This window comes from Pleurodeles waltl, chromosome 12 (genome assembly GCF_031143425.1).
Source record: "Pleurodeles waltl isolate 20211129_DDA chromosome 12, aPleWal1.hap1.20221129, whole genome shotgun sequence".
In the NCBI taxonomy this organism is placed as follows: Eukaryota; Metazoa; Chordata; class Amphibia; order Caudata; family Salamandridae; genus Pleurodeles; species Pleurodeles waltl.
In genome coordinates, this window is record NC_090451.1 from 1,111,699 (window position 1) to 1,135,636 (window position 23,938).

General features: G+C 43.0%; 4 non-coding genes across 4 annotated transcripts; all 4 read left to right on the top strand.

The window, feature by feature from the left end:
* Window positions 1–8,146: 8,146 nt before the first annotated feature.
* On the top strand, window positions 8,147–8,228 carry TRNAS-GCU (transfer RNA serine (anticodon GCU)). The gene has a single exon. It is a non-coding gene; the product is annotated as a tRNA-Ser (tRNA).
* A 498-nt stretch (window positions 8,229–8,726) lies between these two features.
* Window positions 8,727–8,808, top strand: TRNAL-AAG (transfer RNA leucine (anticodon AAG)). Its single transcript has one exon. It is a non-coding gene; the product is annotated as a tRNA-Leu (tRNA).
* Window positions 8,809–13,480: 4,672 nt separating this feature from the next.
* Window positions 13,481–13,562, top strand: TRNAS-GCU (transfer RNA serine (anticodon GCU)). Its single transcript has one exon. It is a non-coding gene; the product is annotated as a tRNA-Ser (tRNA).
* A 5,242-nt stretch (window positions 13,563–18,804) lies between these two features.
* On the top strand, window positions 18,805–18,886 carry TRNAS-GCU (transfer RNA serine (anticodon GCU)). The gene has a single exon. It is a non-coding gene; the product is annotated as a tRNA-Ser (tRNA).
* Window positions 18,887–23,938: the final 5,052 nt, after the last annotated feature.

Sequence of the window (23,938 nt, forward strand, 5' to 3'; positions counted from 1 at the left end):
CCTAGCGCCCGCGACAGGAAACGCCCCAAAGCGCAACGTGGACACCACCAAAATTTTGGAAGAAAACAGAGGTGTTTTTTGCGAAGTGACTACCTGTAGATTTTGGCCTCTAGCTCAGCCGGCACCTAGGGAAACCTACCAAACCTGTACATTTCTGAAAACTAGAGACCTAGGGGAATCCAAGGAGGGGTGACTGGCGGGGCTCGGACCAGGTTCTGTTACCCAGAATCCTTTGCAAAGCTCAAAAATTGGCTAAAAAAACACATGTTCCACACATTTCTGTGGCAGAAAGTTCTGGAATCTGAGAGGAGCCACAAATTTCCTTCCACCCAGCGTTCCCCCACGTCTCCCGATAAAAATGATACCTCACTTGTGTGGGTAGGCCTAGCGCCCGCGACAGGAAACGCCCCAAAGCGCAACGTGGACACATCACAGAAAACTGACCTGTTTTTAGCAAAGTGCCTACCTGTAGATTTTGGCCTGTAGCTCAGCCGCCACCTAGGGAAACCTACCAAACCTGTGCATTTCTGAAAACTAGAGACCTAGGGGAATCCAAGATGGGGTGATTTGTGTGGCTCGGACCAGGTTCTGTTACCCAGAATCCTTTGCAAACCTCAAAATTTGGCTAAAAAAACACATGTTCCTCTCATTTCTGTGGCAGAAAGTTCTGGAATCTGAGAGGGGCCACAAATTTCCTTCCACCCAGCGTTCCCCCACGTCTCCCGATAAAAATGATACCTCACTTGTGTGGGTAGGTCTAGCGCCCGCGACAGGAAACGCCCCAAAGCGCAACGTGGACACATCACAGAAAATAGACCTGTTTTTAGCAAAGTGCCTACCTGTAGATTTTGGCCTGTAGCTCAGCCGCCACCTAGGGAAACCTACCAAACCTGTGCATTTCTGAAAACTAGAGACCTAGGGGAATCCAAGATGGGGTGATTTGTGTGGCTCGGACCAGGTTCTGTTACCCAGAATCCTTTGCAAACCTCAAAATTTGGCTAAAAAAACACATGTTCCTCACATTTCTGTGGCAGAAAGTTCTGGAATCTGATAGGGGCCACAAATTTCCTTCCACCCAGCGTTCCCCCACGTCTCCCGATAAAAATGATACCTCACTTGTGTGGGTAGGCCTAGCGCCCGCGACAGGAAACGCCCCAAAGCGCAGCGTGGACACATCACATTTTTTCATTGAAAAACAGTGCCTACCTGTAGTTTTTGGCCTGTAGCTCAGCCAGCACCTAGGGAAACCTACCAAACCTGTGCATTTCTGAAAACTAGAGACCTAGGGGAATCCAAGATGGGGTGACTTGAGGGGCTCTGACCAGGTTCTGTTACCCAGAATCCTTTCCAAACCTCAAATTTTGGCCAAAAAAACGCATTTTTCACACATTTCGGTGACAGAAAGTTCTGGAATCTGAGTGGAGCCACAAATTTCCTTCCACCCAGCGTTCCCCCAAGTCTCCTGATAAAAATGATACCTCAGTTGTGTGGGTGGGCCAGGTGCCTCCAACAGAATAAGGCCCAAAACTTGTAGAGATACAGGGGATAGTACTGCGAGTTTATAAGGACATATTCTTTTATACATCTTTAGACTGACTCTGCTTTGGGGACCCACATACGTGAGGTGTCATTTTATTTGGGAGACTGAGGGGAACACTGGGGAGTAGGAATTTTGTGCTGGAGTGGTGATCGTACGAAGAAAAGTCAGGAAAATATGCTTTTTTTAAGCACATTTTGAGGTTTACAAAGGAGTCTGGGTAAGAAAATGTTGGGGGATCCACGCAAGCCACTCCTCCCTAGACTCCTTGGGGTGTCTAGTTTTAAAAAATGTCTGGGTTTGGTAGGTTTCCCTAGATGAAGGCCGCACACGGGACCAAAAACATAGGTGCCCTCTCCCCCCCCAAACACAGGTAGTTTTGTAATATATCGTTTTGATGTGCCCACATACGTCCGTGATGTGCCAAACACTAAAATTTTGAAAAGAAACACACTTAGGTTATGTGAAAAAGACCCCTCACCAACCAACCAAGTTGGTGGCATGCTTCATCATCGGGGTCCCACCTGAGGCACCTAGCGTGTCATAGGTGTGCTGCGACGCCTGATTACAGCGGAGCAGGTTTGGTCATTTTTACCACACATACTGGTTGGATTTGGCACGAGGGTGAGTGATGGTTCAGTGGATCAAATTTTACTAACAAGAGCTTTCACAAAAATGAAAAGCACTGTTAGTAACTGAAAGGCAAAAAACTGAACCAATGACTCACAGCTCGTGAGCTGTAAAGCCGCGACAAGGCACCAACCGCTTTACAGTCCATTCACACAACTTTCATACATGACACACACAAGGCCATTCACACCGCCAGCCACGGGCCCAGCACATTACAACACTCACATCGACGGACAGCGCCACTCAAGGGCCCATCACTTACATACGCCCACATGCCTGATACAACAATCACACCAGCTGATGGGAGTGTGTGGACTGGTGTTTGGCTGGCAGTGTGTTGCAGTAGCCAACATCAAGTCAATATGTACAGTCTCAGCCAAGCCCCACTCCACACACAATGGCATCATATATATATATTTTTTTTTAAACAGAGGAACCCCTAACTAAGTAGAAAGAATTACAAAACAACAAACACAAAAGCTCTAACTAACAACATGACAGAAATGCTAACCATGAAACTAAACACATGAAAATACAAAACAGACATGAGTTTACACTCATGGTTGTTCCCAGAAATTCTTCTGGGTGTGGTAATTCTTAAAACAAGCACCGACACACAGCCCAGGCTTTGAAGGACAATCTGGGCAGTACATTCGAGACTCCTTCCGGATACCTCTTCGAAAACACACTCTACATTTCTTAGCTGGAAAGTCTTTTTTGGGTGTGGGAGGAATGTGCTCAGCAAAGTGGCGATCTTTCAATCTAGCCACATCCTCCACCACTGCTTCTATAGGAACTCTGGCCTGTTCGACCACAATAAGGCTCTCTATCACTGACTCCTGAAATTTCACAAATGTCATCTTTGAGTCTGGAGACCTATCCCTAAACACAATAAAAGCATTGAAGGTTGCTAAGTGGAAGAGGTGAAGTGCTAACTTCTTATACCAAACATAAGACTTACGAATAGCAGTATAAGGTTCCAACCTCTGGTCAACTCTATCTACACCTCCCATGTGCTTATTATAATCTAAAATGCACACAGGTTTGCGCACTTCAGCAACCTGGCCCCAAACAGTCACAGGGGAAGTACTCTCATCATGGATGGTACTTAGCATGTAGACATCCCTCTTGTCTGAAAATTTCAAAGCTAGCAGCTCCTCGTTCCGCAAGGCACAGCACTGTCCCCTCTCAAGTTTTTTACAGACAAGCTCCCTTGGATAGCCTTTCCGGTTAGAACGGATTGTGCCACAAGCAACTGTGTCCACTCTAAACAATTCCTTGAACAACTGCACACCAGTGTAGAAGTTATCTACATACAAATGGTGACCTTTGTTGAACAGTCGTCTACCAAGATCCCACACTATTTTCTCAGTAACTCCAAAAGTGGGAGGACAACCAGGGGGGTCAATATTGGAATCCCTACCAGTGTACACACGGAAACTATACACATATCCTGTCCTACTTTCAGACAGCATATACAATTTAATTCCATATCGTGCCCTTTTGCTAGGAATGTACTGCCTAAAAACCAAACGACCCTTGAAGAGGACCAAAGACTCGTCCACACTTATCTCTTTGCCTGGAACATAGACCTCCGAAAAACGATCTACAAAATGATCAAGGACAGGCCTAATCTTAAAAAGACGGTCAGAATCTGGGTGATCTCGTGGCAAGGCTAATGCATTGTCAACAAAATGCAGCATCCTAAGAAGAAGCAAATACCGATTACGACTCATGGTAGCTGGAAATATAGCTGTTGCCATCAAGGGACTAGTAGACCAATAAGAAGCCAGTGACGGCTTCCTTATCAACCCCATCAAAAAAGTCAAACCCAAAAACTTTTTTAGCTCCTCCAAATTTGTGGGAATCCACTGGGCAGCTCTAGAGTGTGGCCTAAGTCTAGCAGCGTTGTCCCTCAAATGCTGCTCCGCATACAAATTAGTCTGCTCAACAATCTCTTCCAAAAACACATCATCCATGAATAACTCAAAGAAATTGATAGGCATAAAGTTCTCTGTATTGGCGTTACACCCCGGGAGACCAGTAAAGGCAGGCAACTCTGGCTTATCCATGTTTGGGGCAACCCAGACATCAGGTCTTCTAACGGGAAACCTTTCAGCCCCAGGTTGCTGCACTATTGGCACATCAATGTCCTCCTCTAAAACAGAACCTTCATCTGCACTGAGTGTGGCTTCATCATCAGAAGATTCCCCTCCAACAGAAACATCACTGCCAGAATCTCTGACTTCCTCCTCTGCCTCAGATGCAGAGTCCGTCTCATAGTCATGATCAGACTGTGACTCAAAAAGCATACCAACCACCTGCTGAGCGGTCATCCTGCGGCTAGCCATGATCTCTCCTGCTAAAATTAACTGGACAAATTCACCACCAACAACCAGCACTGTGTAAGACAAGTAACAAAGTGTAGCTTTGTTAGTAAGAGTTACAAACTCAAAAACTATACCGCTCACTTGCCTGAAAAAGCTTGATTCGCCAGCAACTACACAGCAATCACCAATGATATCCCACTAAAAAGAAAGAAAGAAAGGCAAATTAGAAATAAGACAAAACAAATATCATTGTGCACAAACCTAAGGACAATTTCACACACAATCCTGCATTTAGTACACCCCCTACAAACATGTCATTCATGCATGGCAACAATACTCCTTTGGAGTAAATTGTTTTTACTTACCTAAAACATGCAACTGTGCAAACTGCAGGTCAACCACCGCCAAAACCGCAAGGAGCCACAGCAAATAAAGCAAAAGCTTTGAACTAGAACAAAAAGGAGGAAAACATTTTTTATCACAAATGCAAAGACTTCTTCAGTTGACAAACACCCCACCATCAAACATTTTAGAAATTGGTGCCTAAGTGGATTCTGCCATAGGGGCAGATGGGCCTACTAAAAAAATAGGCCTGTCTGCCCCAAGGAAGCCAAAAAATACCTTTAGTACTGTGTCCCCATGGAGAGCGACCCTTGCCAAAGGGGACAGCCCTCAAACAAAAAAAACACACACAACACTATCCCTGGTGCCTAAGTGGCTTCTGCCCCCTTGGGGGCAGGTGGGCCTAAGAAAATAGGCCCATCTGCCCCCAGGGGGTGTAGAAATGGCCAACAGGTCAATGCCCCCCTTGGGGGGCGCCCCGTGACCAAGGGGACGCCCCCCCCACAAAAATAAAAAAATAAAAAAAAATTCCCTGGCGTTCTAGTGGTTTCTGCCCCCCTTGGGGGCAGATCAGCCTAAAAATAATAGGCTGATCTGTCTCCAAGGGGTGCAGAAATGGCCTGGGTACATGTGCCCCCAAAGTGGGGGGCGACCCTTGCCCAAGCCCCCCCCCATCCACTAACACACACACACACACACACTATCCCTGGTGTCTACGTGGCTTCTGCCCCCCTTGGGGGCAGGTGGGTCTTGAAAAATAGGCCCATCTGCCCCCAGGGGGGGCAGAAATGGCCAACAGGTCAATGCCCCCCTTGGGGGGGCGCCCGTGCCCAAGGGGACGCCCCCACACAAAAATAAACACATAAAAAAAAATCCCTGCCGTTCTAGTGGTTTCTGCCCCCCTTGGGGGCAGATCAGCCTAAAAATAATAGGCTGATCTGTCTCCAAGGGGTGCAGAAATGGCCTGGGTACATGTGCCCCCAAAGTGGGGGGCGACCCTTGCCCAAGCCCCCCCCCATCCACTAACACACACACACACACACACTATCCCTGGTGTCTACGTGGCTTCTGCCCCCCTTGGGGGCAGGTGGGTCTTGAAAAATAGGCCCATCTGCCCCCAGGGGGGGCAGAAATGGCCAACAGGTCAATGCCCCCCTTGGGGGGGCGCCCGTGCACAAGGGGACGCCCCCACACAAAAATAAACACATAAAAAAAAATCCCTGGCGTTCTAGTGGTTTCTGCCCCCCTTGGGGGCAGATCAGCCTAAAAATAATAGGCTGATCTGTCTCCAAGGGGTGCAGAAATGGCCTGGGTACATGTGCCCCCAAAGTGGGGGGCGACCCTTGCCCAAGCCCCCCCCCCATCCACTAACACACACACACACACACACACTATCCCTGGTGTCTACGTGGCTTCTGCCTCCCTTGGGGGCAGGTGGGTCTAGAAAAATAGGCCCATCTGCCCCCAGGGGGGGCAGAAATGGCCAACAGGTCAATGCCCCCCTTGGGGGGGCGCCCCGTGCCCAAGGGGACGCCCCCCCACAAAAATAAACACATAAAAAAACATCCCTGGCGTTCTAGTGGTTTCTGCCCCCCTTGGGGGCAGATCAGCCTAAAAATAATAGGCTGATCTGTCTCCAAGGGGTGCAGAAATGGCCTGGGTACATGTGCCCCCAAAGTGGGGGGCGACCCTTGCCCAAGCCCCCCCCCATCCACTAACACACACACACACACTATCCCTGGTGTCTACGTGGCTTCTGCCCCCCTTGGGGGCAGGTGGGTCTAGAAAAATAGGCCCATCTGCCCCCAGGGGGGGCAGAAATGGCCAACAGGTCAATGCCCCCCTTGGGGGGGCACCCCGTGCCCAAGGGGACGCCCCCCCACAAAAATAAACACATAAAAAAACATCCCTGGTGTTCTAGTGGTTTCTGCCCCCCTTGGGGGCAGATCAGCCTAAAAATAATAGGCTGATCTGCCCTCAAGGGGGGCAGAAATGGCCCTAAAAGACATGCCCCCCAAAGGGGAGCGACCCTTTCCCAAGGGGGCGCCCCCCCATCCACTACACACACAATCCCTGGTGCCTAAGTGGCTTCTGCCCCCCTTGGGGGCAGATGGACCTAAAAAAAATAGGCCGATTTGCCCCCAAGGGGGGTAGAAAAGGCCAACAGTTCTCTGCCCCCTTGGGGGGGGCGCCCCTTGCCCAAGGGGGCACCCCCCCCACATAAATACACATAAAAATAAAAAACCCTGGTGATCTAGTGTTTTCTGCCCCCCTTGGGGGGGGCGCCCCTTGCAGAAAAGGCCAACAGTTCTCTGCCCCCTTGGGGGGGGCGCCCCTTGCCCAAGGGGGCACCCCCCCAACATAAATGCACAGAAAATAAAAATCCCTGGTGATCCAGTGGTTTCTGCCCCCCTTGGGGGCAGATCCGCCTAAAAAGTAGGCCAATCTGCCCCCAAGGGGGGCAGAAATGGCCGTAACAAATTGCCCCCACAAGGGGAGCGACCCTTGCCCAAGGGGCCGCTCCCCGCATGCCAAAAACAGGTAACAACAATAAAAAAAAAAAATCCCTGGTGTCTAGTGGGCCTTCCTGCTGCCCGATCGCAATGCGATCGGGCAGCAGGAATGCTCAAAGAGACACCGGGGGAAAGGAAAAGCCTTTCCTTTCCCCCGGTGCCTCTTTAGCCCAAACCCCCCACCCACCGGGAAGAGGAACTCACCTCTTCTCCGTTCGCCGCACAGGAAGCAAATGGCTTCCTGTGCGGCGAAATCCCCATAATGAAGTCAGCGCGCGATCGCGCGCTGACGTCATTATGGGGGGGTGGGGGGGTCGGGGGTGGAAGGGGAAGGGCTTCCCCTTCCATCCCTGACTTTGGGGGGGTGGGGGGAAGCACACAGAGGGAGCAAGAGCGCTCCCTCTGGGCTGTGTGCCGAGGACGTAGTGGTTACGTCCTCGGCACAGCAGCACTGTGCCGCGGGACGTAACCACTACGTCCGCGGCACAGAAGGGGTTAAATCCACGTACAACTGAATTAAAGCAATCTTAGCTCATTTGAGGGTAGTGTGATAGTACATCACATATGGATAGAACACGTTTGGAAAGTGTAATATTCATGATTACATTACATTTAACATATAAATTCAAGCTGAAGTAGGGATGGACAACAAGGTTGTATAGAGCAAAGCTGAAGACAACAAGTTACCATAACAATCTGTAAATATATGCTCTTTATTATGTTTAGACAACTATCACCTAATAGAACACATTTTGGCTACCATATTTTGTACTCCTGAAACATGGTGTTTTGAAGACGAGGTGGCAGAGTGGTTAAGGCAATGGACTGCTAATCCATTGTGCTTTGCACGTGTGGGTTCGAATCCCATCCTCGTCTGTTTATTGTTCTGTTTTTAGTATGTGGTAGGGCTGGGTTAACCCTATTTTATGTGAAAGTTAAATGACATATCCCATGGTATTTCCGGCAGTACAACGGCTCAGTTTGGAAACACCGCTCAGTTGAGTACTGTGCTTAGGCATTACTGTAAACAGCGCCAGCCGGGTTCTGCTCATGAATCACAAAATCTTTCCTGAGGCGGAGGGTTGGTAAGTTGAGGGACGTAGATAGTTTGATTCCTTATCCTTAAAGAAAGAGAAGCAGCGCGTGCGGGACGCCAATGTAAGGGTTGTCTTCCTACGGACTCTCAGGACTGGCACTCCCTGACACCTCCCATGGCCCGGGGCCAATCCTGACCTACTGAATGTATCACGTGCCTGCTTCTGTTGGCGTTGACAATCCTAGGATCACTTCACAGGCTATACACCCTTATTCTCCAACTCCCCTATACAACAGAACATCTCACTTCAGAAAGCTTACAGAAACAGGTTTGCACAGGGTAGTGTGGCCGAGCGGTCTAAGGCGCTGGATTAAGGCTCCAGTCTCTTTGGAGGCGTGGGTTCGAATCCCACCGCTGCCAGTATTTTTCAACTCACAAACGTATTTTGTCTGCATCAGTGTCTCACTCTCTGCCTTCTGCACCTACGATCCACATAGCGAGAGGTGAGACTATGTAAAGTGGTGACGTAAATATATAAGGGTAGCCAGACAGTGGGACCGAGCCTTCTTATTTTAAAAAACCACAACCTAAGGTGACAAGAATTGTACCGGTAAACAAACCAGCTGTCTTGAAGTCTAGCTATAGAGGCGACGAGAGGGGTCACTGTGATGCTGAAAGTTCAGTGAGTGTAAACAGTAGAACGCTGTGTGATAAGTTTCCTTGCAGTGATGACAGCTCGCGTTTCTAAAGCAGAGAGCAAACATACAATGGGGAAGAAGAATAAATAAGGAAAGACTTATATTATATGCAGACAGTTATTATACTTTGCTTTTCACCTGTAACTCGCTCAACTGTCGGTGAATGCTGCGTTACCCTGCATAGCCAGGTCACCACAGCGGGGCCAGGTCACCACAGCGGGTGTCCACAGTGTTTGGCCAAGTTACTATAGTTGTGAGCTTGTAGATGTGAGGTAATGTGGCTGAGCAGGCTAAACTGGCTAGATTTAGGCTCCAGTCTCTCTGGAGCCGTGGGCTTGAATCCCAACACTTTAAGTTTACTTGAACCAAATACTTTTGCCAAAAAGGTTCATGTAATAAATATTCATTAGGGTCGTGGTTGTGAGTATGACACTAATGGATAAAAGTGGACTAACAATGCTACAATTCCTGAGACTACCACTGCACTAACAGCCTGGGAGAGGTTTGAGCTAGATACAAGATACTTGCATGAGGGAACTAACTCGAAAGGGGAACTATCCACTGATGTTTTCTATCGCTTGCTGAGTGAGTATGTTGACGCAATGGATGCAAAAGATTGTTTTGTGTGTACACAGATTCCTGTTTCGGTACAAGAGGGGGTTACCTATCATAGACTGTCATTAACATATGGGATTCGTTGTAGTCTGTTACTAACAAGATTCTATAACCAGGAAGAGATTCAATATTTTTACTCAAATCATGATCTTGTGTTTTCTAATGTGCCTATCATAGAGGATGTGAGTGGGGTAGCTAAGTACTATAGCATAAAGTTAGTTAAAGGATTCTTTCAGGCGACATTAACAATTAGTACATCTTATGCACACCACAATAATTTGACATGTTTGCTTACACCTGTAGAGAAAAGCTTTTTAGATCACACGGAAGAGAGAAGAAGGGCATTGAAGGGTAAACTAGAGAAAGGATTACAGCAACGGGCCTTTGCTAGTAGTGACGGTTATAGTGCAATTAGAGAACAAGGGAAGTTAGCTTTAGACGCACTACATGTAGGAAAGCTTTGCATATCCAAGACCAAATCATACTATGACAATGTGTTTGTGGGAATGAGTGAATGTAAGCGTGTGTTTTTGTTTCAGAGTAAATGGACGTTCATGTTAAATGGACAGGATCCAGCAATCCCCGGGATTTATTATATATGTGGACTTAATGCTTATTACCGTCTTCCAAAGGGATAGTATGGGACATGTTATTTGGGGATAGTTTTCCCAAAGATATATCAACTTGACGATTTGAAAAGGTTACCAAAATTGTCTGAATTACATCGTACTAGACATAAGAAAGAGACTGCTGCTGGTGTAGAAGGAGACATATTTGGGACGATAATTTCTTCAGTGGGAGTTATTATGAACTCCATAAAGATTCAAAAGTTGTCTACTATTGAGGATAATATGCTGACAAACTTTTCAGGGGCTATACTCCTGATGGATACTGAACTTGCTGCGGAGGGGGCTATGACTCTTCAAAACAGGCTTGCTTTAGACATTCTTTTAGTGAAAAATGACAGAGTTTGTAGATTGCTCAATGGGTGTAATTGTTGCGCTTACATACCAGATAATAGTAATGAGATTATAAGTATGCTTACTAACTTGACTAGGGATAGTACGGACTTGAAGGATTTGAAAGAACCAGGTGTTTGGAAAAAGGTTGGGAAAGGATTTGCTTCAGTGGGAAATTGGATTAGTAACATTTGGCATGGGATATTGTCTAAAATAATACAGGGGATATTGATTGTTATAGATTGCTTATTTGGATCATGGGTGGCATGTAAAATTAGTAAAAGAGTAAAATTGAAGATGGCGAAAAATAATAGGAGGAGGGAAGAAAAACAAAGGGAAAAATTATTCAGGGCAAGATCAAAGGGGAAACCAAGAAGGGAAGAGATTGATATGAGGGAATTTTAGTATGTAAAATTAGTAGGGAAGATTTGTGTGATGACAAGAGTCATCAGAGGAGGGATTGCTGGAGTGTGTCTTTTAAAATTAATATTAACATGAAAAGCTTACAATATATTGTGTAATGAAGCTGCATAAAAAATGTGTTAACGTAGAAATAATGCACACGTTTGAAATGTGCCCACGGGGAGTGGCTACCGATGTATACGAAGACTAATGAAAGTTATTAATGCTGAATTAATAATGTACTAATGTTTTTAATTTGTATTAACGTATCAAAATTGGAGTTATGTATTAGGAGTTTGTTCATTAAGCAGTAGGCCTTAGTTTAGCGAAGGTCTGTGCCTAGCTGCCTGGTCTCATATCAAACTGTCTTTTTCTAACGTACAATGTGCTATTTTCCTGAAGGACATGAAACTGTACTTTCCCAGAAGCTAGTGATGTGTGTAGCTGTAGTAAATTCTTTCTCATGGGACCCTACTTGCTCAAGGAGACATTCTTGCTGAATGCAACAGTGTAATTTGTAACAGGTGCAAGGCTGCCTGGAGTAGGAGAAAACAATGGAACTACTGACTGTAGCGTAAAATGTAACTTTTCTTACCTGTCATTCCAACCGATGAAAACGTCAATAACATGGGCCAATCAACGACTTGAGAACTGTGGTTTGTGTAAAACTCTGGTGAAGATTATTGGACAGAGATGGCGATGCACCAATGATTATCCATTGAGGAATTAGGAGTAAATTAGACAGCTTTGATTTAACCACATGACCCAAGGAGAAATCAGGCATTTATTGGACATTCCACTCCAAGCCATTCTTTGCCATTCTACTGAGCCATTTAGGCCATTTAGTTTGAGACTTTGCCGTTTGTTCGCCCTGTTACTCTAAACCACCCTTTACTTATTCCTTACCTGATACTTACTTCTCCTCTATATGAGGGAAGTTCTTGTTCCTTAGCTATGCCATACTGATACTTTGCCCTGTCCTTTCTTTGCTGATGATGCAAACGACTGATGTCCCGAGGACGAAGACTGACGCTGTTTGCTGATCCGTTGGATGGGTAACTATCTGATGAAAATTGTAATTGTCTGTTTGCCTTTTCTTTCTAGGTACCAACTGCTCTTTGATAGAGGCCATAGTTAGATGTTTTCCAAATTTGTGTTTGCTAAATTGTTTTGCATGAAGCCCAACATGCTGATGCTAATACGAGGTTATTTAATGTGTTCACTAAAATCTGACGCAAATAGACAAATGACTGAGTTCTTGCTTTGTTGAACCATGCACTACTGAGACTTTGCTAAGTTGCTTCTTAATAATTATGTGTTAATACTGAGTGAATATTCTCTATGCATTGATTAATTGCGTTTCTAATTGCAAATCTGAAGAGTTACTAATGACATGAATTGCTGATGAGATTAACAGAAATGACTTTAGATTGTAACCAGTAGGGAAATAAATATACTAACACTTAACTAAATTGGGGTGGTTATTCATGACTGAAATATCATGGTGTGTTCACTTTATTGACTCTCATTAAAGGTTATTGATTAGCATGCTGATTAGTTATTGCGATTGTTGTTGAGATATTGATCTATTGATTTGTGATGCCAAAAGACATCTCGTACTGGGAAGTCCCCGAACCTGGTCTAAAAGGTTCATCGACCTAGGCGTGTCTCCTTGTAAGTTTACTTATCAAGGCTCTGACGCACCTTCACTAATAAAAAGTAATCTGATCGCTTGCTGCGGAGTCATCGTCAACAAAAACTACCAAAATATTACTTCAATGTATTGTAATTACGACTGCCTCAGTTTTATGCATTACGTGAGTAGTCGGACAGCAATTTATTTAGCGCAAAAATATTTCTTGTTGATGCACGTACGTTTTTAAACTGAAGTGTCATAGCTGTAGCGGCAATACTCCCAGTTTAGGTGGTTTTATAAACTAAGTTTTACTTTCTCCTACTTAAAACTTTTTTCAGAACAATGCACATTAAATGGGAAGGCAGTTTTCCTTAATTGTGTACTATTTGCTGCCTGATGTTGACATGTAAGCACACCACCAATAACTGACACCTAGAGACTCGAAAGCGCCATACCAGTACAATATTTGTATGATATTGCAATTTAAATCCACGTACAACTGAATTAAAGCAATCTTAGCTCATTTGAGGGTAGTGTGATAGTACATAACATATGGATAGAACACGTTTGGAAAGTATAATTTTCATGATTACATTACATTTAACATATAAATTCAAGCTGAAGTAGGGATGGACAACAAGGTCGTATAGAGCAAAGCTGAAGACAACAAGTTACCATAACAATCTGTAAATATATGCTCTTTATTATGTTTAGACAACTATCACCTAATAGAACACATTTTGGCTACCATATTTTGTACTCCTGAAACATGGTGTTTCGAAGACGAGGTGGCCGAGTGGTTAAGGCGATGGACTGCTAATCCATTGTGCTCTGCTCGCGTGGGTTCGAATCCCATCCTCGTCGGTTTATTGTTCCGTCCTTAGATTTTAGTATGTGGTAGGGCTGGATTAACCCTACTTTATGTGAAAGTTAAATGACATATCCCATGGTATATCCGGCAGTACAACGGCTCAGTTTGGAAACACCGCTCAGTTGAGTACTGTGCTTAGGCATTACTGTAAACAGCGCCAGCCGGGTTCTGCTCATGAATCACAAAATCTTTCCTGAGGCGGAGGGTTGGTAAGTTGAGGGACGTAGATAGTTTGATTCCTTATCCTTAAAGAAAGAGAAGCAGTGCGTGCGGGACGCCAATGTAAGGGTTGTCTTCCTACGGACTCTCAGGACTGGCGCTCCCTGACACCTCCCATGGCCCAGGACCAATCCTGACCTACTGAATGTATCACGTGCCTGCTGCTGTTGGCGTTGACTTTCCTAGGATCACTTCACAGGCTATTCACCCTTATTCTCCAACTCCCCTATACAACAGAACATCTCACTTCAGAAAACTTACAGAATCAGGTTTGTACAGGGTAGTGTGTCTGAGCGGTCTAAGGCGCTGGATTAAGGCTCCAGTCTCTTTGGAAGCGTGGGTTCGAATCCCACCGCTGCCAGTATTTTTCAACTCACAAACGTATTTTGTCTGCATCAGTGTCTCACTCTCTGCCTTCTGCACCTACGATCCACATAGCGAGAGGTGAGACTATGTAAAGTGGTGACGTATATATATAAGGGTAGCCAGACAGCGGGACCGAGCCTTCTTATTTTAAAAAACCACAACCTAAGGTGACAAGAATTGTATCGGTCAACAAACCAGCTGTCTTGAAGTCTAACTATAGAGGCGACGAGAGGGGTCACTGTGATGCTGAAAGTTCAGTGAGTGTAAACAGTAGAACGCTGTGTGATACGTTTCCTTGCCGTGATGACAGCTCGCGTTTCTAAAGCAGAGAGCAAACATACAATGGGGAAGAAGAATAAATAAGGAAAGACATATATTATATGCAGACAGTTATTATACTTTGCTTTTCACCTGTAACTCGCTCAACTGTCGGTGAATGCTGCGTTACCCTGCATAGCCAGGTCACCACAGCAGGTGTCCACAGTGTTTGGCCAAGTTACTATAGTTGTGAGCTTGTAGATGTGAGGTAGCGTGGCTGAGCAGGCTAAACTGGCTAGATTTAGGCTCCAGTCTCTCTGGAGCCGTGGGCTTGAATCCCAACACTTTAAGTTTACTTGAACCAAATACTTTTGCAAAAAAGGTTCATGTAATAAATATTCATTAGGGTCGTGGTTGTGAGTATGACACTAATGGATAAAAGTGGGACTAACAATGCTACAATTCCTGAGACTACCACTGCACTAACAGCCTGGGAGAGGTTTGAGCTGGATACAAGATACTTGCATGAGGGAACTAACTCGAAAGGGGAACTATCCACTGATGTGTTCTATCGCTTGCTGAGTGAGTATGTTGACACAATGGATGCAAAAGAATGTTTTGTGTGTACACAGATTCCTGTTTCGGTACAAGAGGGGGTTACCTATCATAGACTGTCATTAACATATGGGATACGTTGTAGTCTGTTACTAACAAGATTCTATAACCAGGAAGAGATTCAATATTTTTACTCAAATCATGATCTTGTGTTTTCTAATGTGCCTATCATAGAGGATGTGAGTGGGGTAGCTAAGTACTATAGCATAAAGTTAGTTAAAGGATTCTTTCAGGCGACATTAACAATAAGTACATCTTATGCACACCACAATAATTTGACATGTTTGCTTACACCTGTAGAGAAAAGCTTTTTAGATTACAGGGAAGAGAGAAGAAGGGCATTGAAGGGTAAACTAGAGAAAGGATTACAGCAACGGGCCTTTGCTAGTAGTGATGGTTATAGTGCAATTAGAAAACAAGGGAAGTTAGCTTTAGATGCACTACATGTAGGAAAGCTTTGCATATCCAAGACCAAATCATACTATTACAATGTGTTTGTGGGAATGAGTGAATGTAAGCGTGTGTTTTTGTTTCAGAGTAAATGGACGTTCATGTTAAATGGACAGGATCCAGCAATCCCCGGGATTTATTACATATGTGGACTTAATGCTTATTACCATCTTCCAAAAGGGATAGTATGGGACATGTTATTTGGGGATAGTTTTCCCAAAGATATATCAACTTGACGATTTGAAAAGGTTACCAAAATTGTCTGAATTACATCGTACTAGACATAAGAAAGAGACTGCTGCTGGTGTAGTAGGAGACATATTTGGGACGATAATTTCTTCAGTGGGAGTTATTATGAACTCCATAAAGATTCAAAAGTTGTCTACTATTGAGGATAACATGCTGACAAACTTTTCAGGGGCTATACTCCTGATGCATACTGAACTTGCTGCGGAGGGGGCTATGACTCTTCAAAACAGGCTTGCTTTAGACATTCTTTTAGTGAAAAATGGCAGAGTTTGTAGATTGCTCAATGGGTGTAATTGTTGCGCTTACATACCAGATAATAGTAAAGAGATTAGAAGTATGCTTACTAACTTGACTAGGGATAGTACGGACTTGAAGGATTTGAAAGAACCAGGTGTTTGGAAAAAGGTTGGGAAAGGATTTGCTTCAGTGGGAAATTGGATTAGTAACATTTGGCATGGGATATTGTCTAAAATAATACAGGGGATATTGATTGTTATAGATTGCTTATTTGGATCATGGGTGGCATGTAAAATTAGTAAAAGAATAAAATTGAAGATGGCGAAAAATAATAGGAGGAGGGAAGAAAAACAAAGGGAAAAATTATTCAGGGCAAGATCAAAGGGGAAACCAAGAAGGGAAGAGATTGATATGATGGAATTTTAGTATGTAAAATTAGTAGGGAAGATTTGTGTGATGACAAGAGTCATCAGAGGAGGGATTGCTGGAGTGTGTCTTTTAAAATGAATATTAACATGAAAAGCTTACAATATATTGTGTAATGAAGCTGCATAAAAAATGTGTTAACGTAGAAATAATGCACACGTTTGAAATGTGCCCACGGGGATTGGCTACCAATGTATACGAAGACTAATGAAAGTTATTAATGCTGAATTAATTATGTACTAATGTTTTTAATTTGTATTAACATATCAAATTTGGAGTTATGTATTAGGAGTTTGTTCATTAAGCAGTAGGCCTTAGTTTAGCGAAGGTCTGTGCCTAGCTGCCTGGTCTCATATTAAACTGTCTTTTTCTAACGTGCAATGTGCTATTTTCCTGAAGGACATGAAACTGTACTTTCCCAGAAGCTAGAGATGTGTGTAGCTGTAGTAAATTCTTTCTCATGGGACCCTACTTGCTCAAGGAGACATTCTTGCTGAATGCAACAGTGTAATTTGTAACAGGTGCAAGGCTGCCTGGAGTAGGAGAAAACAATGGAACTACTGACTGTAGCGTAAAATGTAACTTTTCTTACCTGTCATTCCAACCGATGAAAACGTCAATAACATGGGCCAATCAACGACATGAGAACTGTGGTTTGTGTAAAACTCTGGTGAAGATTATTGGACAGAGATGGCGATGCACCAATGATTATCCATTGAGGAATTAGGAGTAAATTAGACAGCTTTGATTTAACCACATGACCCGAGGAGAAATCAGGCATTTATTGGACATTCCACTCCAAGCCATTCTTTGCCATTCTACTGAGCCATTTAGGCCATTTAGTTTGATACTTTGCCGTTTGTTCGCCCTGTTACTCTAAACCACCCTTTACTTATTCCTTACCTGATACTTACTTCTCCTCTATATGAGGGAAGTTCTTGTTCCTTAGCTATGCCATGCTGATACTTTGCCCTGTCCTTTCTTTGCTGATGATGCAAACGACTGATGTCCCGAGGACGAAGACTGACGCTGTTTGCTGATCCGTTGGATGGGTAACTATCTGATGAAAATTGTAATTGTCTGTTTGCCTTTTCTTTCTAGGTACCAACTGCTCTTTGATAGAGGCCATGGTTAGATGTTTTCCAAATTTGTGTTTGCTAAATTGTTTTGCATGAAGCCCAACATGCTGATGCTAATACGAGGTTATTTAAGGTGTTCACTAAAATCTGACGCAAATAGACAAATGACTGAGTTCTTGCTTTGTTGAACCATGCACTACTGAGACTTTGCTAAGTTGCTTCTTAATAATTATGTGTTAATACTGAGTGAATATTCTCTATGCATTGATTAATTGCGTTTCTAATTACAAATCTGAAGAGTTACTAATGAGATGAATTGCTGATGAGATTAACAGAAATGACTTTAGATTGTAACCAGTAGGGAAATAAATATCCTAACACTTAACTAAATTGGTGTGGTGATTCATGACTGAAAGATCATGGTGTGTTCACTTTATTGACTCTCATTAAAGGTTATTGATTAGCATGCTGATTAGTTATTGCGATTGTTGTTGAGATATTGATCTATTGATTTGTGATGCCAAAAGACATCTCGTACTGGGAAGTCCCCGAACCTGGTCTAAAAGGTTCATCGACCTAGGCGTGTCTCCTTGTAAGTTTACTTATCAAGGCTCTGACGCGCCTTCACTAATAAAAAGTAATCTGATCGCTTGCTGCGGAGTCATCGTCAACAAAAACTACCAAAATATTACTTCAATGTATTGTAATTACGACTGCCTCAGTTTTATGCATTACGTGAGTAGTCGGACAGCAATTTATTTAGCGCAAAAATATTTCTTGTTGATGCACGTACGTTTTTAAACTGAAGTGTCATAGCTGTAGCGGCAATACTCCCAGTTTAGGTGGTTTTATAAACTAAGTTTTACTTTCTCCTACTTAAAACTTTTTGCAGAACAATGCACATTAAATGGGAAGGCAGTTTTCCTTAATTGTGTACTATTTGCTGCCTAATGTTGACATGTAAGCACACCACCAATAACTGACACCTAGAGACTCGAAAGCGCCATACCAGTACAATATTTGTATGATATTGCACTTTAAATCCACGTACAACTGAATTAAAGCAATCTTAGCTCATTTGAGGGTAGTGTGATAGTACATCACATATGGATAGAACACGTTTGGAAAGTGTAATTTTCATGATTACATTACATTTAACATATAAATTCAAGCTGAAGTAGGGATGGACAACAAGGTCGTATAGAGCAAAGCTGAAGACAACAAGTTACCATAACAATCTGTAAATATATGCTCTTTATTATGTTTAGACAACTATCACCTAATAGAACACATTTTGGCTACCATATTTTGTACTCCTGAAACATGGTGTTTTGAAGACAAGGTGGCCGAGTGGTTAAGGCGATGGACTGCTAATCCATTGTGCTCTGCACGTGTGGGGTCGAATTCCATCCTCGTCGGTTTATTGTTCCGTCCTTAGATTTTAGTATGTGGTAGGGCTGGATTAACCCTATTTTATGTGAAAGTTAAATGACATATCCCATGGTATTTCCGGCAGTACAACGGCTCAGTTTGGAAACACCGCTCAGTTGAGTACTGTGCTTAGGCATTACTGTAAACAGCGCCAGCCGGGTTCTGCTCATGAATCACAAAATCTTTCCTGAGGCGGAGGGTTGGTAAGTTGAGGGACGTAGATAGTTTGATTCCTTATCCTTAAAGAAAGAGAAGCAGCGCGTGCGGGACGCCAATGTAAGGGTTGTCTTACTACGGACTCTCAGGACTGGCGCTCCCTGACACCTCCCATGGCCCGGGACCAATCCTGACCTACTGAATGTATCACGTGCCTGCTGCTGTTGGCGTTGATTTTCCTAGGATCACTTCACAGGCTATACACCCTTATTCTCCAACTCCCCTATACAACAGAACATCTCACTTCAGAAAGCTTACAGAAGCAGGTTTGCACAGGGTAGTGTGGCTGAGCGGTCTAAGGTGCTGGATTAAGGCACCAGTCTCTTTGGAGGCGTTGCTTCGAATCCCACCGCTGCCAGTATTTTTCAACTCACAAACGTATTTTGTCTGCATCAGTGTCTCACTCTCTGCCTTCTGCACCTACGATCCACATAGCGAGAGGTGAGACTATGTAAAGTGGTGACGTATATATATAAGGGTAGCCAGACAGTGGGACCGAGCCTTCTTATTTTAAAAAACCACAACCTAAGGTGACAAGAATTGTATCGGTAAACAAACCAGCTGTCTTGAAGTCTAACTATAGAGGCGACGAGAGGGGTCACTGTGATGCTGAAAGTTCAGTGAGTGTAAACAGTAGAACGCTGTGTGATACGTTTCCTTGCAGTGATGACAGCTCGCGTTTCTAAAGCAGAGAGCAAACATACATTGGGGAAGAAGAGTTAATAAGGAAAGACATATATTATATGCAGACAGTTATTATACTTTGCTTTTCACCTGTAACTCGCTCAACTGTCGGTGAATGCTGCGTTACCCTGCATAGCCAGGTCACCACAGCAGGTGTCCACAGTGTTTGGCCAAGTTACTATAGTTGTGAGCTAGTAGATGTGAGGTAGCGTGGCTGAGCAGGCTAAACTGGCTAGATTTAGGCTTCAGTCTCTCTTGAGCCGTGGGCTTGAATCCCAGCACTTTAAGTTTACTTGAACCAAATACTTTTGCAAAAAAGGTTCATGTAATAAATATTCATTAGGGTCGTGGTTGTGAGTATGACACTAATGGATAAAAGTGGGACTAACAATGCTACAATTCCTGAGACTACCACTGCACTAACAGCCTGGGAGAGGTTTGAGCTGGATACAAGATACTTGCATGAGGGAACTAACTCGAAAGGGGAACTATCCACTGATGTGTTCTATCGCTTGCTGAGTGAGTATGTTGACACAATGGATGCAAAAGATTGTTTTGTGTGTACACAGATTCCTGTTTCGGTACAAGAGGGGGTTACCTATCATAGACTGTCATTAACATATGGGATACGTTGTAGTCTGTTACTAACAAGATTCAATAACCAGGAAGAGATTCAATATTTTTACTCAAATCATGATCTTGTGTTTTCTAATGTGCCTATCATAGAGGATGTGAGTGGGGTAGCTAAGTACTATAGCATAAAGTTAGTTAAAGGATTCTTTCAGGCAACATTAACAATTAGTACATCTTATGCACACCACAATAATTTGACATGTTTGCTTACACCTGAAGAGAAAAGCTTTTTAGATCACACGGAAGAGAGAAGAAGGGCATTGAAGGGTAAACTAGAGAAAGGATTACAGCAACGGGCCTTTGCTAGTAGTGACGGTTATAGTGCAATTAGAGAACAAGGGAAGTTAGCTTTAGACGCACTACATGTAGGAAAGCTTTGCATATCCAAGACCAAATCATACTATGACAATGTGTTTGTGGGAATGAGTGAATGTAAGCGTGTGTTTTTGTTTCAGAGTAAATGGACGTTCATGTTAAATGGACAGGATCCAGCAATCCCCGGGATTTATTATATATATGGACTTAATGCTTATTACCGTCTTCCAATGGGATAGTATGGGACATGTTATTTGGGGATAGTTTTCCCAAAGATATATCAACTTGACGATTTGAAAAGGTTACCAAAATTGTCTGAATTACATCGTACTAGACATAAGAAAGAGATTGCTGCTGGTGTAGAAGGAGACATATTTGGGAAGATAATTTCTTCAGTGGGAGTTATTATGAACTCCATAAAGATTCAAAAGTTGTCTACTATTGAGGATAACATGCTGACAAACTTTTCAGGTGCTATACTCCTGATGCATACTGAACTTGCTGCGGAGGGGGCTATGACTCTTCAAAACAGGCTTGCTTTAGACATTCTTTTAGTGAAAAATGGCAGAGTTTGTAGATTGCTCAATGGGTGTAATTGTTGCGCTTACATACCAGATAATAGTAAAGAGATTAGAAGTATGCTTACTAACTTGACTAGGGATAGTACAGACTTGAAGGATTTGAAAGAACCAGGTGTTTGGAAAAAGGTTGGGAAAGGATTTGCTTCAGTGGGAAATTGGATTAGTAACATTTGGCATGGGATATTGTCTAAAATAATACAGGGGATATTGATTGTTATAGATTGCTTATTTGGATCATGGGTGGCATGTAAAATTAGTAAAAGAATAAAATTGATGATGGCGAAAAATAATAGGAGGAGGGAAGAAAAACAAAGGGAAAAATTATTCAGGGCAAGATCAAAGGGGAAACCAAGAAGGGAAGAGATTGATATGAGGGAATTTTAGTATGTAAAATTAGTAGGGAAGATTTGTGTGATGACAAGAGTCATCAGAGGAGGGATTGCTGGAGTGTGTCTTTTAAAATTAATATTAACATGAAAAGCTTACAATATATTGTGTAATGAAGCTGCATAAAAAATGTGTTAACGTAGAAATAATGCACACGTTTGAAATGTGCCCACGGGGAGTGGCTACCAATGTATACGAAGACTAATGAAAGTTATTAATGCTGAATTAATTATGTACTAATGTTTTTAATTTGTATTAACATATCAAAATTGGAGTTATGTATTAGGAGTTTGTTCATTAAGCAGTAGGCCTTAGTTTAGCGAAGGTCTGTGCCTAGCTGCCTGGTCTCATATTAAACTGTCTTTTTCTAACGTGCAATGTGCTATTTTCCTGAAGGACATGAAACTGTACTTTCCCAGAAGCTAGAGATGTGTGTAGCTGTAGTAAATTCTTTCTCATGGGACCCTACTTGCTCAAGGAGACATTCTTGCTGAATTCAACAGTGTAATTTGTAACAGGTGCAAGGCTGCCTGGAGTAGGAGAAAACAATGGAACTACTGACTGTAGCGTAAAATGTAACTTTTCTTACCTGTCATTCCAACCGATGAAAACGTCAATAACATGGGCCAATCAACGACATGAGAACTGTGGTTTGTGTAAAACTCTGGTGAAGATATTTGGACAGAGATGGCGATGCACCAATGATTATCCATTGAGGAATTAGGAGTAAATTAGACAGCTTTGATTTAACCACATGACCCGAGGAGAAATCAGGCATTTATTGGACATTCCACTCCAAGCCATTCTTTGCCATTCTACTGAGCCATTTAGGCCATTTCGTTTGAGACTTTGCCGTTTGTTCGCCCTGTTACTCTAAACCACCCTTTACTTATTCCTTACCTGATACTTACTTCTCCTCTATATGAGGGAAGTTCTTGTTCCTTAGCTATGCCATACTGATACTTTGCCCTGTCCTTTCTTTGCTGATGATGCAAACGACTGATGTCCCGAGGACGAAGACTGACGCTGTTTGCTGATCCGTTGGATGGGTAACTATCTGATGAAAATTGTAATTGTCTGTTTGCCTGTTCTTTCTATGTACCAACTGCTCTTTGATAGAGGCCATAGTTAGATGTTTTCCAAATTTGTGTTTGCTAAATTGTTTTGCATGAAGCCCAACATGCTGATGCTAATACGAGGTTATTTAAGGTGTTCACTAAAATCTGACGCAAATAGACAAATGACTGAGTTCTTGCTTTGTTGAACCATGCACTACTGAGACTTTGCTAAGTTGCTTCTTAATAATTATGTGTTAATACTGAGTGAATATTCTCTATGCATTGATTAATTGCGTTTCTAATTGCAAATCTGAAGAGTTACTAATGAGATGAATTGCTGATGAGATTAACAGAAATGACTTTAGATTGTAACCAGTAGGGAAATAAATATCCTAACACTTAACTAAATTGGTGTGGTTATTCATGACTGAAAGATCATGGTGTGTTCACTTTATTGACTCTCATTAAAGGTTATTGATTAGCATGCTGATTAGTTATTGCGATTGTTGTTGAGATATTGATCTATTGATTTGTGATGCCAAAAGACATCTCGTACTGGGAAGTCCCCGAACCTGGTCTAAAAGGTTCATCGACCTAGGTGTGTATCCTTGTAAGTTTACTTATCAAGGCTCTGACGCGCCTTCACTAATAAAAAGTAATCTGATCGCTTGCTGCGGAGTCATCGTCAACAAAAACTACCAAAATATTCCTTCAATGTATTGTAATTACGACTGCCTCAGTTTTATGCATTACATGAGTAGTCGGACAGCAATTTATTTAGCGAAAAAATATTTCTTGTTGATGCACGTACGTTTTTAAACTGAAGTGTCATAGCTGTAGCGGCAATACTCCCAGTTTTGGTGGTTTTATAAACTAAGTTTTACTTTCTCCTTCTTAAAACTTTTTGCAGAACAATGCACATTAAATGGGAAGGCAGTTTTCCTTAATTGTGTACTATTTGCTGCCTAATGTTGACATGTAAGCACACCACCAATAACTGACACCTAGAGACTTGAAAGCGCCATACCAGTACAATATTTGTATGATATTGCAATTTAAATCCACGTAAAACTGAATTAAAGCAATCTTAGCTCATTTGAGGGTAGTGTGATAGTACATAACATATGGATAGAACACGTTTGGAAAGTATAATTTTCATGATTAC